The 12,339-nt window shown below is 46.0% G+C and overlaps 1 protein-coding gene across 1 annotated transcript in view; it reads right to left on the bottom strand.

Annotated features, from left to right (window-relative positions):
- Positions 1-12,339, bottom strand: part of WWOX (WW domain containing oxidoreductase) — a 923,493-nt gene that overhangs the window by 1,242 nt on the left and 909,912 nt on the right. The window lies entirely within an intron of this gene.

Here is a 12,339-nt window from a genome sequence, read left to right as displayed (position 1 = left end):
AAAAAAATTTTTTTTTTTTTTTTTTTTTAAAAGAAAAGAGGCGATGAGCTGACTTCATTCTGTCTGGGAATTAGCAAGCCTCTCCCCGCCTGGATCGGATGTGCCTGGATCTCAGCATGGTCAAGGGACTGAACTCAGCACGTGACTGTACAAGGTATGACGGGATCATCCTGGGAAAGCAAATTCATCAACTCTGCTTGTAAAGCTGGTGTCACTTTTTACACCTCGTAGAGGAAAAGGCTTGGAAAATAAACATGCATATCAGTCACACCAGAGGTCTCTTCTGAGCAAAGAGAAAAGGATGGCATCCTTTTGAACACCCAAGAACAAATTCATCCAACCCACTGACTTCTCAATGCATGATGTAATTTGACCCCGAGATGATTCTAGAACCTTCGGTCTGAATTAAACCAACCGCTCTAATAATGGCCCATCGGATAGAAAACCCAGAGAGGGACTGGTGCGAGATCTTTCCTTTGTTTTTTGCCCACGGTGCTGCTAGGGGAAGAGTTTTCAGTGCTGTGTGAAAATGTCTGAAACAGACATACACACGTACTCCCTGCCATTCATACCTGCCTCATGCGGACACGCGACACGTGTATTAATTCATCCAGATCCTGTGAAAACCTTTTGGAAATGTATTCACCCCATATTTGCAATGGGACAGTGACCCACCTCAAATTGTAAGTTGCAATGAGTGCGATTGATTACTTTCGATTCACCTTTTGAGTAACAGTTGGTGCTGTGGCTAGGGATGTGAGTGCCGGCGGGGCACCATATCATCCCGGCTGACACGATGCTGTCAGGGATGCTGTAAAGAGGGCAAGAAATCACTTTGCTTTGCAAGCCATAATTAAAAATAATAGACTGGTGTTCATAGGGAGACATGGTAGGCACGGCTCTAATTTAAAACCAATACAGTTTCTCTGGTATCTTACGATTATTTATGTGCATCAAGGCCTTGCTGCACCAACTAATTATCAGCTGATAGGGAGGGGGTAGCAGAAGAGGATGGAAAAGGTAATGGGGATAAGGTCGCCATTAGGGAAGACACTAAGGACGTTTGACAGCGAGGGAAATGCATTTCTGTCCCCACCCGAAGCTTACCGTTTTTCCTGCCCCTACAAGGTTGACATTGTGCCCAAGCAGAGTGCTTCGTGGAGACTCACCACCCCCCACCCCCGGTGGTCTGATTTGTGCTTCCTGTGATTGTGCTCTAGAACCATTGGGTGCCGAGGTCCTTTTGAGAATCAGGATCTCTAGGTGTTAAAAGTTTAGGAAAGTGTGATAGTTTTTTGCTTGTTTGGTGGGGGAGGACTTCAGTGTCAGTTTCTATGGTCATAATTGAATTAGTCTGAAAAGTAAATAAACACAGTCAAGTGACAGGATTGTGGGGAGTGGTGTAGAGTGGTGTGGGGGTGGGATACCGTCAGACTTGAGTTCTGATGATTACTGGCTGCTTGACTGGGTTGGAAAGTCCATTAGTCCAGAATTTGAACACCCGACATGACTTTGATTTAATTAAACAGTAATTGGTGTTTAACTTCCCCAACCCCCTTACCATGCCCACTCCCCAAATAGCCAGTTACTTTCTGGGATTCAGCTATTTCTTTTTGGATTGACTTGTGTGGCTCAAGTGTAACGGAAATAAGCTCATGTCATCCAAATTCCCTCTCACTGAATTATCATTCCTAATAACCCTTAGCTTAGCACCTGGCACATTTATTGAAAGAATTTCGAGTGGCTTATCTGACTCTTCTGCATCCCATGTGGGGGAAAAAGGGAAGCAAAGTGCCTCTAAAGACAAATTGAAGAATTGAGATGCTCATCCCAGGAACTCAAGCCAAATATCATCTTGGCCTCGATTCTTAGCAGAGTTCAGGTGGAGATGGTGTTTTGAATAATTTTCTGGATATCTTAGAGTTCCACTTTACTTTGCAGCTGCCAAAACCAGCGAAGAGTGGTCAGGTGATTTGCCATCATCAGCTCCCAAGTTCAGCTCATCCCCCAAACAGAGGCTCCCCACCCCTGCTCGCGAGTGCTTATAATCTCAGCATTTGCACAGCACGACAGTGATCAGATCTCTCCAATCCTGAGAGATCAAAGTAGGCCACTGGGGAAAGCAGGAAGCGGAATGCTTCCAAACCCAGTGCAATAGCTTGCCACCGTGACTTTCTAAGATGATACCACGTTGCACTCTTGCACTGTTGGAATATGGTCTTTTCACAAAGAAATTCTGCACTTCTGTTGATTCCGAATCAGGTTGACGAGGGAGCTTGGGGCATGCTTTTTCCCTCCACGGACTCTGAAAGCAATTGCCGTTGACCTCATTTCACGTCAACCAGAGTGTGGCTATCATGCTGGAGCCATAAATTTTAGAAAAGCTCCATCTCTTACCAAGACCTGGTTTTGATCCACAATCTTAATGGCATCACAGGTGGCGCTGGCTTTGCGGAAGAACATGGCGCAGTAGGGGCCCCTGAAAGCAGAGACCACGTCCACCGCGAAGAGGAACTGCATACATCTGGCAAGGCCAGCCTCTCTGTTCTTGCTCCATTCAGCTGGTGCCTGCCTTCCTGTCCTCTCTGAGTGGACGCGTGAGTAGTGGCGGTATCCTTCAGTCCCAAGCCCGCTCCCCTCCTGGCTTCTCGGGGAATTCTCTTTTCAGCTGTACCCACAGCAGCCTCTGAGTGACATCTTTATAGGATCAGATGTGATGACAGTTTAATAACAAGTTCTAATTTTTGGCTCATCAGCTTTTTGGTCTGCCTATCACGAGAAGGAGACGGAGCCACATCAGGGAAATCTCATTAGTAAATAAGCCGGTATTGCTGATACAAGATAAAACATTTTTAAACTGATAAAAAAAAAAATTAAAAGAGCCCTTTAATCACCATCAAATGACTTTCATGCCATTTTTTGGGGCATCGGTACATAATTCAGAGAAGATGAAAGAGCCGTATAAAGGAAACAATGTTAACAACTCCGCTATAAAACATCTGAAGCAACGTCTTGTTGATTGTCACCGCTGCTCCACTGAGTCATCGTGATAAAATAATAGCGGCACCTTGACACACAAACACCGGCTGGAGCTGCGGGTTCCCCTAAATGAATCTTTCAGAACAATTTATCAGAAGCCTGTAGGTTGCATGCGTTGCAAACCCTGGGAACTGGGGTGTCGCGGCTCCGTCTGAGGGACACGGCGTGAGTTAGGGCGTGGATGACATGGGGACTGAGAATTTCCGGGAAGCCCAGCAGAATCTCTGATCATGCCGGAATGCCATTTCTGATCTAGTCAAACATTTGCGAGCTGCCAGAGGAGAAGTGTGCCATCAATCTTTATAGTAGATGTAGAATGACCTACGATTCTTTTTTGGGATTAAGTTCAGAGTATCTTGGTAATAAGGGTTCATCATTCTCTTTCAGAAATAATTTGTCAGATTTGCAGTATAATCTGCAACTACAGAAAGGTGGGATTTAAAAAGCAGTTGTTTATTTATAGTTGAGGCCCTGAGATCTAAATTATCCATCCTCCCAAAACCCTTTGTGGGGATGAAAATGTTAAGTAGCTGCTTTTCATCAACATTTATTTGATAACCGCTGGCCATCAATTTGGAGCTGTCAGCATGGACTACAAATGAATATTGACTCTTCTAAATGAAAAGGTACCAAGGTTTCTGATAAACAATAGATGGTAGAGAAAAAACCACCCACATATTGATATTTGTGATGCATTGGTTAGTACTCTAATATAACTTACATTTTAATAAGGACACAATGTTCAGTTTTCAAGTTCTCTATTTTAAAATGCATGCTTACTTAAAAGGAAGAATATATTCCTGTCTTAAGGTAGATTTCACTATGAGACAAAATAGGGACACACCGTCACGGAATATCTATATATGCAATGATCTCGAGAGTAGTAGATGTTCTAAGATTGCTTTCCTACAGACATATTGATACCAGGACATCGCACGGCAAATGTTGAATGAGTCAGTTCAACAAAAGTTGCTGTGTCAAGAAAGACGGCACAGAAGTTAGCCTGAGCTTGGAACCCCGACGGCAGGGAACAAGAGCCCTTTTGGAAGTGGGTGGTGATTACCGTGCTGAACTCCCGGGGCAGTGATGGCAGGAAGGCAACACAGGTGCGTCTCCAAACCCCCCAAGCTTTCCCTGTTACCCCTCTGGGGTCCTTTAGACAAACACACACTCGCCCAGTGCAGAACCAGCCACCTGTCCAGTGGCTCCAGAGCATGGTGATGCCTCAGCCTCGGTGGACACGAGGGACTGAGCGCACGTGTCTCCGGTGGCGGCAGCTGCCTCCACGCCCTCTCTGTCTTTCCCTGTCTCCCAGTAACACTCCCAAAAGAAGAGTCTTGGAACCACTCTACCGGATAAGCACAACGCCGTGTTTCGGAGCTCATCTCCAGATATTTGGTACACATCTGTCCCTCAAAAACAATTTAAATCCCCAATGTGAGAGACAAACGAAAGCAAACTGCTTACCCAAATGTTATCAGTTCCCTACCCATCATCAGAGATCAATCTTTTAAGCCCCCAGCATGTGCCCTGTGTTTCATTAGTTCACGGAGTCGGGCAGCGTGCAGGGGAACAAGGCTCAGGGGCCTTCCCCAGGAGCGCGACCACAGCCACCAAGTCACCCCCTTCCTCCACCCTTGGTGCTCGCGTAATCCAGTTGACAGTCGTGAAGCAGGTGCTGGTCAATGAACACACCGACTTCCACCAAAGTTATGTGAGGCGCTGGAAGAGAACCGAGCGTCCGAAAGGACGCTGTCCTCCTAACTGTCACGCTCTTCTAGCGAGAGGGTGCCATCGGGGACTGCTCGAGGGGTGACAATGGCTAGCATGTATTGCGAGCTTACAACCCGTCAGGCACCGCGCAGAGAGCTTTGTAAGTGTGATATTCTAACCCCCACCCAGCTCTCTGCTTCAGGGACAACTATTATCCCCATTTGCAGAGAAGCCCACTTAGTATCAGAGATTAAAAGCAACGTGTCCAAAGCCACACAGGTAACCACAGAGCTCGACCCGCTCCAGGATCTGTATCAGCTGCAGCGCAAAGCCTCCTTCCCAAACACGGGACATAAATGTTTGCATACGGCCCACTCCCTGCTGTGTGTCTCCCGCTTGGCAGAAGCTTCCTTATGAGGCCCCTCTTGCCTTAGTCTTGGCCACGCCTTGTCTGGCCACAGTGCGACGCTGCCACATGGCTTAGGATGAAATGCGCTGTCACGTGTTCACCTGAGAAATATTAAAAGGAAAACTTTTCCGTTGTTGATTTAGTCAGTGAACTAAATTGAAATTATATCCATTTGGATTAACAAGACTGAAGACTCGGCGCCACCTCAGAAGATCCAGCAGCAAATGGCCCTTAATAGACAGGTCACCTGATTCAAAATGCCACCTCCACGGGCCAGATTTGCCCAGCTAAGGAACCTACTCTTGGATCAGAGACCTTTTTTCTCAGAGCATGAACCGAACCACATCAAAACCAGTGAAACCTAAGCAAATCTCCATCTTACAAAATCGCACGTGTCAGATGAGTGTGGCCTTTTGGAAGAGAACACCTGACACGTCCTCTCAGGTGTGCAGAAGACACTCTGGTCCCCACTCCCCACCCTCCCCTAACAAATTTACTCCTACAGATTTCGAACAATTGATTCCCACAGAGGCCTGAGACCATACGGGCCTGGATTGGATACATGCAGATACTTCCTGTTGCCATCAAAACAGAAGTTTGTTTTTCCACAGCCTTTGGGAGTTTTGTTAACTAACTCATAGGTTGTTCTTAACATTACAGAAGGGAAACACTACTCAATTTCTCAAATAGAAAACAGTGAAGAAGATTGGGAGTGCAGATGTTTGCTTTTAACTGTGGAGGCTTTAAAAGTCTGGGAGAGTGTTCTGGAACATCCATTTAGACCGCATTCGGATTTTCAGCCTGATGGAAGAGAACCTGCCCACTCGAACGCAATGGGCTTCGGCAGTGGGGTAGGATATTCTCCTCTTGCCACAAGCAAACAACAGGTTTTGTTTTTTTGCTAAATCGGGTTTTCAACTGTGGAAAACCTCAGAGGTTCTTTTCAGTTGTCTCTCCCACAGTAGGCAGTAGGTGAAGGAGTGTCATCCCCCAGGTGACACTGGGGGCACAGTCTATGAGGGAGGGGCTTAATGGTGGGAGGACCAAGCAATGGGCTAGCCAATCCATTACCATAAATGCAGCTGGTCCCAGCACAGGCCAGAGCCACAATTGCAAAGGGTGTGTTGAATGAAATGTCTGAAGGAGAACAAATGTACATCTTTCAAGAAATAGCCCCAGGCCTCCATTCGGAGACAGTCTGCAAGGTGACACGAAACCTTTCTTGTTTGCACTTCCGGTCTCCCAAATATTACATCCCCTAATCCAAGTCAGACTATAAGGACCACATCATTCCCCTTTAAAACACATGTGTGAGTTTCTAGCATGGTCATTACAGAGTTTTAAGAGAATGACTTGGAGACCAGGGCAGAACGAGACGCAAAGTCAGGACGAGAGCTGCTATTACTCCTCTGACAAATATTTGCAGGAACAAGCTCAGAGACTAGTAGGTTCAGGGTGGAAACCTGGAAAGGATTTTTTTTAAGACAGAAGAATATATTTGTCTCCACTAGCCTTAAGTTTTGGGGAGGAAAAGGCAGCCAATCCCTACCATCCAAAGAGGCCCAAAGCCATGTTTATTCTGGGAAGGCCAGGCACGAGAGGATTTTTCACTTAGGCTATCAGCGGGGTTTAAGGGCGCACTGACCTTGGTAGGCTTTCAGGACCTGTGTTTTCAATTCAATGAACTGTTCTGAACTTTCCCTTGAAATAAATGAGGCCCTTTTCATACCTCTTGTGTGTTCCAGAATCCCTGCCATAAATGTTCCAAGGGCTCCATGACAGATTTATGTCTGGTCTCAAAAGAGTGGAGGAGAAATGTTTAGAATGATTTCATCTTTCTGAAACCTGCTGTTTTTGGAGACTGTAGACCTGCCTTGGGTGGAGGTGGGGGGGCTGCTCTGCATGAGGGAAAGGAAGAGGAACGGCTCAGGTACAATCCGGCTGGGCGATACTACTGTGGTTCAGTCCCCCTTCCCCTCGTGCCCGCCAAAAACACTCTACAGCTGATTGGGCCTGAACGATGGTCTCCTTAAAAATAAGGATGCCACTGACTGTCTCCGAGCCATGAAAGCCGGCCCTGGGCATTCCCTGCCAGTGTTGCCTGGATTACCCACATTGCTCCAAGCACAGTTTCTTTCCCAGTGGGGAGTTCTCTTGCTGGGATGGAAGAATGCATTGGGGTACCCATTCTTCACGGGTTAGTGTGAAACGGCTAAGCAGAAGAGCCATAGAAATTTGCTACCAAAATTGGCTTCATCCTTCCACATGGGACAGGTCTGATGGCGGGTTACTGGAATTTTCCCACTGGGCTGCCTCCGACGCTAGCACTGAAGGACTACTGGGTGTTTCTAAGAGATAAAAGAAGATATGTAGCGTGTGTTAATTTGAAACATTCTACATTTTTACTCTACTTCTTTATCCTCAGTTATAGCTAGCTCTGTATACTGTATATAAATGTATGCCTCTGTATTTGCCATGTATACTGAAATAAACCTTTGAAATAATTGCCAGGCAGAATTAATGGGTTCTGTTTCAATATAATGGTGCAAAGAATATCTTCACAGTACAGGTGAAAAAAAAAGCTCCCCCCTTTCTGCTGCATGGACTCCCCCCGCCGAGTCGGTCTGCCACGTTGGCTCTTTCTTTTAGAAAACCAAGAGCTGTTTTTGTGAGCAAGCCAGATTTCAGGGCAAACCCCAAAGAAGCTGTTTGTTTGTTTAGATTTTAAGGTAGACAGTTCATTCACACCTAGGTCACAGAACTATCCTACAACGTAGTACTGAAAGGCATGGGTGGGTGGGGGGAATAAAACCCAGAGGGTCTTCTGACGGGGCCACAACACGGCAAAAAATTAACTCTGTCTTCCAGAAACGAATGGAAAAAATGGACTTTGCGATAATTCCGATCTCACAGGCAGGCCACCCATGCCTGGCCCCGCTGTTTGCATTAGGTTTGTGCGTTTTCGTAGCGAGCTCTCTACAACACATCATTTCTCAGGCTCAAAGACGCTGGCCTTGTTAATATTTCATTTAGAACATACTGTGGAGAGCGTCTCATTTATATTACTTCCATAATTAATGGTGATAGCTTAGGCACTGCCTTTACACGGAGAGATCTCGTCACGGTGGTCGATGGGTAATGAGAAACAATAGATATTTCATTCACCAGCAGCTTGTTGCTAGTTAGTAGGAAATGATCGTGTGTGCTGCTGCTTTAATTGCCAGGGTAAATAATTCTGCCTCAGTGTTAGTGAACATTTTAAAGCACTTGATGCAAATAGACTAGAAACAAAACAAACAAAAAAAATTTACCTTGATTATACAACAAACACCTTAGCATAGAAAGTTACAAAGGTATGTCTTTTTTTTAAAATTGTATTCTATCATGCAAATATTATCTAAATATGCATGTGCTGACTACTCATCTACTGTATTTTAGGAAATACAATTAGGCTGCCTTTCTCTTCTCCTATGTAGACTGTAAATAACTGTAGCTCTTCCTCTTGTTTCCCTATGTAAATATATGTAAATACTAACAAGCTATGCATGCTGATATTCTAGGCAATTTCAGGTACTTTTATAATCTGAAGGCATGTACTCGAACTGGTTTGTTAAAAGGAAAAAAAAAAAAAAACAAAACCTCTCTCAAACTCTTTAAAGCTGACTAGAAATTAAAGACTTCTTCCTAGATCGTTGTGGTTTCTTTTTTGTTTGCTTTCTCATCCCTGAACAGTCCTGCACTCAAGTTCCCTCACCTTCTCCCAGGGAGGAGACACACAGGCACGCGCCTGGGCCAGGAACAATGTGGAACTACTTGGCTTTCATTTCTACCCACTTTCCTTGGGTTTCCTATAGAACTTCTAGAATCATAAGATAGGCGTCTTTGGATTTTTCTAGCAAAAGAATCTGGAGTAAAAAAAAGAAAATCGTATTTATTGTTCCCCTACTATGTGCCAAGCACAGTGCTAGGTGCTTTCCATCCCCAACCCCTATGAAAGGATCCTGTCATTACCATTTCAAAGATGCAGAAACTGAGTCACAGCAAGATAAAGCATGCCTAAAGTGACAAAACTTAAATGCCTCCCAAACCCTGATTCTTTCCTATATGCCAAGGGTTGGTAAGTAAACTTGCTCTGCAAAGGGTCAGAAAATCTTTTAGGCTCTGTGGGCCATACAGTCTCTGTCACAACTCAAATCTGCCCCTGTTGTTAGGAAAGCAGGCAGAGACAGTACATTCACCAATGAATGTGGCTGTGTTCCAATAAAACTTTATTTACAAAAGCAAGCAGAGGGCCAGATTTGGCGTGCTGGCCTCAGTCTGCCAACCTCTGCTTTGCACCCTGCCAAAATTCAGTTGTTCTGCAACAGAACATGAACATTTCCCTTTCGAGTATGTTTCTGTGTTTGATGGACTGGGGAAATCATTTGATCAATTGAAAATTCTCCATTTCTTCCCTGCAGGTAGCAACACTATTTGTAGAAGTCATGAAATAATAAGGAGGTGAGCAAAAATGAAGTCCCTTGAGCTTATAAATCAAGCTGTCTTCCTCAGACAAATCTCATTGCCAGGTTTCAATTTAGTTACCTTTTGTTTTCATAAATGGGGATGGAGGAAAAAGGTATGAAAGACTAAGGTTAAAAAAAAAAAAAAGGAAAAAGCGATGGAGCGACTCTCCCTCTTCAATGAGGGGAAGGAGGCTATTACCTCAGGTATCTATGGAAACCAAGCAGCACGCAAACTTTTTAATGGTTGGAAAACAGCGTTTGTGTTTGAAGATGTTTTTCCCAAGTATGATGTTTCAGTGTAAATGCATTAATTGACAGTTTCCTTCGGGACTTTTTTATTGAAGTGTCCAAACTTAATTTGATGGCACAGGGAACTCTCTGGAGCCCTTGAAGAATGCTGCAAAGTTGGGTCTTTAGAGAACTGAGCCGGTTCTGGCATCCCATACAAATCCAAGCCTCCTCTCCGGCAAACCAAGTGAAGAACCAGCCCTCGCTCCCTGTGGTTTTCCCTTTAGAACGTCCTCTGAATTCACTGTGGGCTGGGAGGGACTTTTTCTAGCCTCTATTCTGACAAGAATCAGCATCAACTCTTTGCCCTGCAGGGACTGGGAGAGAACGAGAGACCTCCGTGTTCTGTTGTCCAGGGGACAGCGTGGGAGGGTAGAAATAGCCCAGGAGCTGAAGCCATTTTGCCTTCAAAGTTCAAGGGGCAGCCATCTTGCTCACCAACCTTAGCCCAGTGTCTCTGGCTGCCACGCTGGCCATGGAGTCCACTGCTCCCCTGGTTCCCTGGCTGCTGCACCAGACCCAAGTTCACATCCGTGTCCCTGGGGTCCTGACATTTCAACAACGGCCACAATTATTTGTTAAATGCTATAAAATTCCAGATACTGCTGCCCACCTCTTGCCCCCCCCAGGCTCTTCACACATATCTCCTCCAAATCTCCCTGTGCAACGGTGCCTAGAGAAAGGGATACACAGATGGACTCATAGGTGACCCATAGGTTCAAAAAAAAAAAAAAAAGTGCAGTAAAAATACAGAATCTAGGTGTTGGATAAATGGGTGACTGCTACAATACTCTTTCAAGTTTTCTACTTAAAAGCTTTTATAATAAAATGTTGGGAAAATATACACATCCATCCCTGTGGGGTAGGATACCCATTTTACAGATGAGAAAGCTGAGGCACAGAAGTGGCACTGAGTGGCCTTAAGTCCTCTACCAGGTAAGTGGTGACATCCTTCTTGAAACTCATGCCCATCTGGCTGAGGTGTTCCTTCCATAAAGGGCCCATGTGCATCTCTAGTCTACCTCCCAGGGGCAATTAATCCCATCTCTCTAATTCTACCAGTCGGATTTTTGCCTCAAACCATGAAAACTGGTTTTGCCATACTATTCCCACCAGGCAGGTGGGGGTCCCCAACTCAGAGCCCACAAATCAGTTATCTCAAGAGCAAAAGTGACTCGCATGTGAAGGGATGTGAATTTGCACCCACTCGTTTGGTGGCTATTTAACTCAGCCTTTGACTCTGAGTTCCTGAAGGCAGAGGGGAGTTCTCACGGGCTAGGTGCAGAAATGCTGATGCCTTCCAGCCCAGGGAGAGTGTCTGCAATTTGGACCGAAAAGTCCAAGACGAGGAGGTATGTGGGGTGCTTGGGAGAGCAGCACGGTGAAGCCTGAACCAGCGTCAGATGCAGGGCTGCGGCTGTCGCAGGGGGAGGCGGGGACTGCTGGCGTTGGGGCCACATCAGGGCACGAGACGGTTGAATGGGCAACCCCTGCTCACAGTCCTCCATCTGACAATGGTCAACACCAAATTTTAGAAGCTAAAAGACAATTTCAGCCCAATTCTGATGATTTGGGGTACAGTGTCCCCCTGGCAACCATGCTCTGCTTCCTAACTTCATATTTAAACTTTCCTCCAGGAGGAAATTCTCTTCCAGGCTCACCCAGCACCCCTACCTCTTTCCCTTCAAACCCTAGCAGATACGAAGCCTACACATCTGCCTTTTGGTCTCCCCTCTGGAGGCTCACCTGCCACCTGCCCCAGTGCCTCACCTTCTGCCGATCGCCCGGCTGGGTTATTGTCTTTGAGCAGCTGGTATCTACCAGCCCGCTAATCTCCCTCCTTCCAAACACACCCAAGTCCCTGTGTCTCGGATGGAAGAGTGTGAGGCTGGACAGGGGCTTAGAGAGGGCTAGTCCAAACCCAGCTGCCATAGCCAACAACAAAACAATAATGACAATGATAATGACCTATTAGTACTTCCAATTCTCATAGGCACTTCACCAGGTAGGTATTATCACGGAGCCCCCAAAGGCTAATTAGGCAAAGCCACTCACTACCACGTACCTGGGAAGGGTCACAGCTAAGATCTAGACTGAGCTTGTCTTGGTTCAAAGCCCATGTTCTAGTTCCTGACTAATGTTGCTGCTGACCCCACACCCTCTTTGCTCTATGGCATCCTGGAATTATGCACAAATGTGGAAAACGAGCCCCATCAGGCTGTGCACATGCCCCCTGCCTGGGTGATTTAATCCCTCTGATGGCCAAGTTGCTGTTTGCAGAGCCTCAAGGACCCTCCTCCTCCTTTCTGAGCTCCATTTCTTAGTCCTTAGCCAGATCCCTGGCTTCTGGCCTGGTGTCCTCTGCCTCTGCGGGTGTCATTTTTG

This window comes from Ursus maritimus, unplaced genomic scaffold, assembly GCF_017311325.1.
Source record: "Ursus maritimus isolate PB19 unplaced genomic scaffold, ASM1731132v1 scaffold_19, whole genome shotgun sequence".
NCBI lineage: Eukaryota > Metazoa > Chordata > Mammalia > Carnivora > Ursidae > Ursus > Ursus maritimus.
The sequence above is the reverse complement of the archived record's forward strand: the minus strand, read 5'-3'. Positions and strand labels throughout refer to the sequence as shown.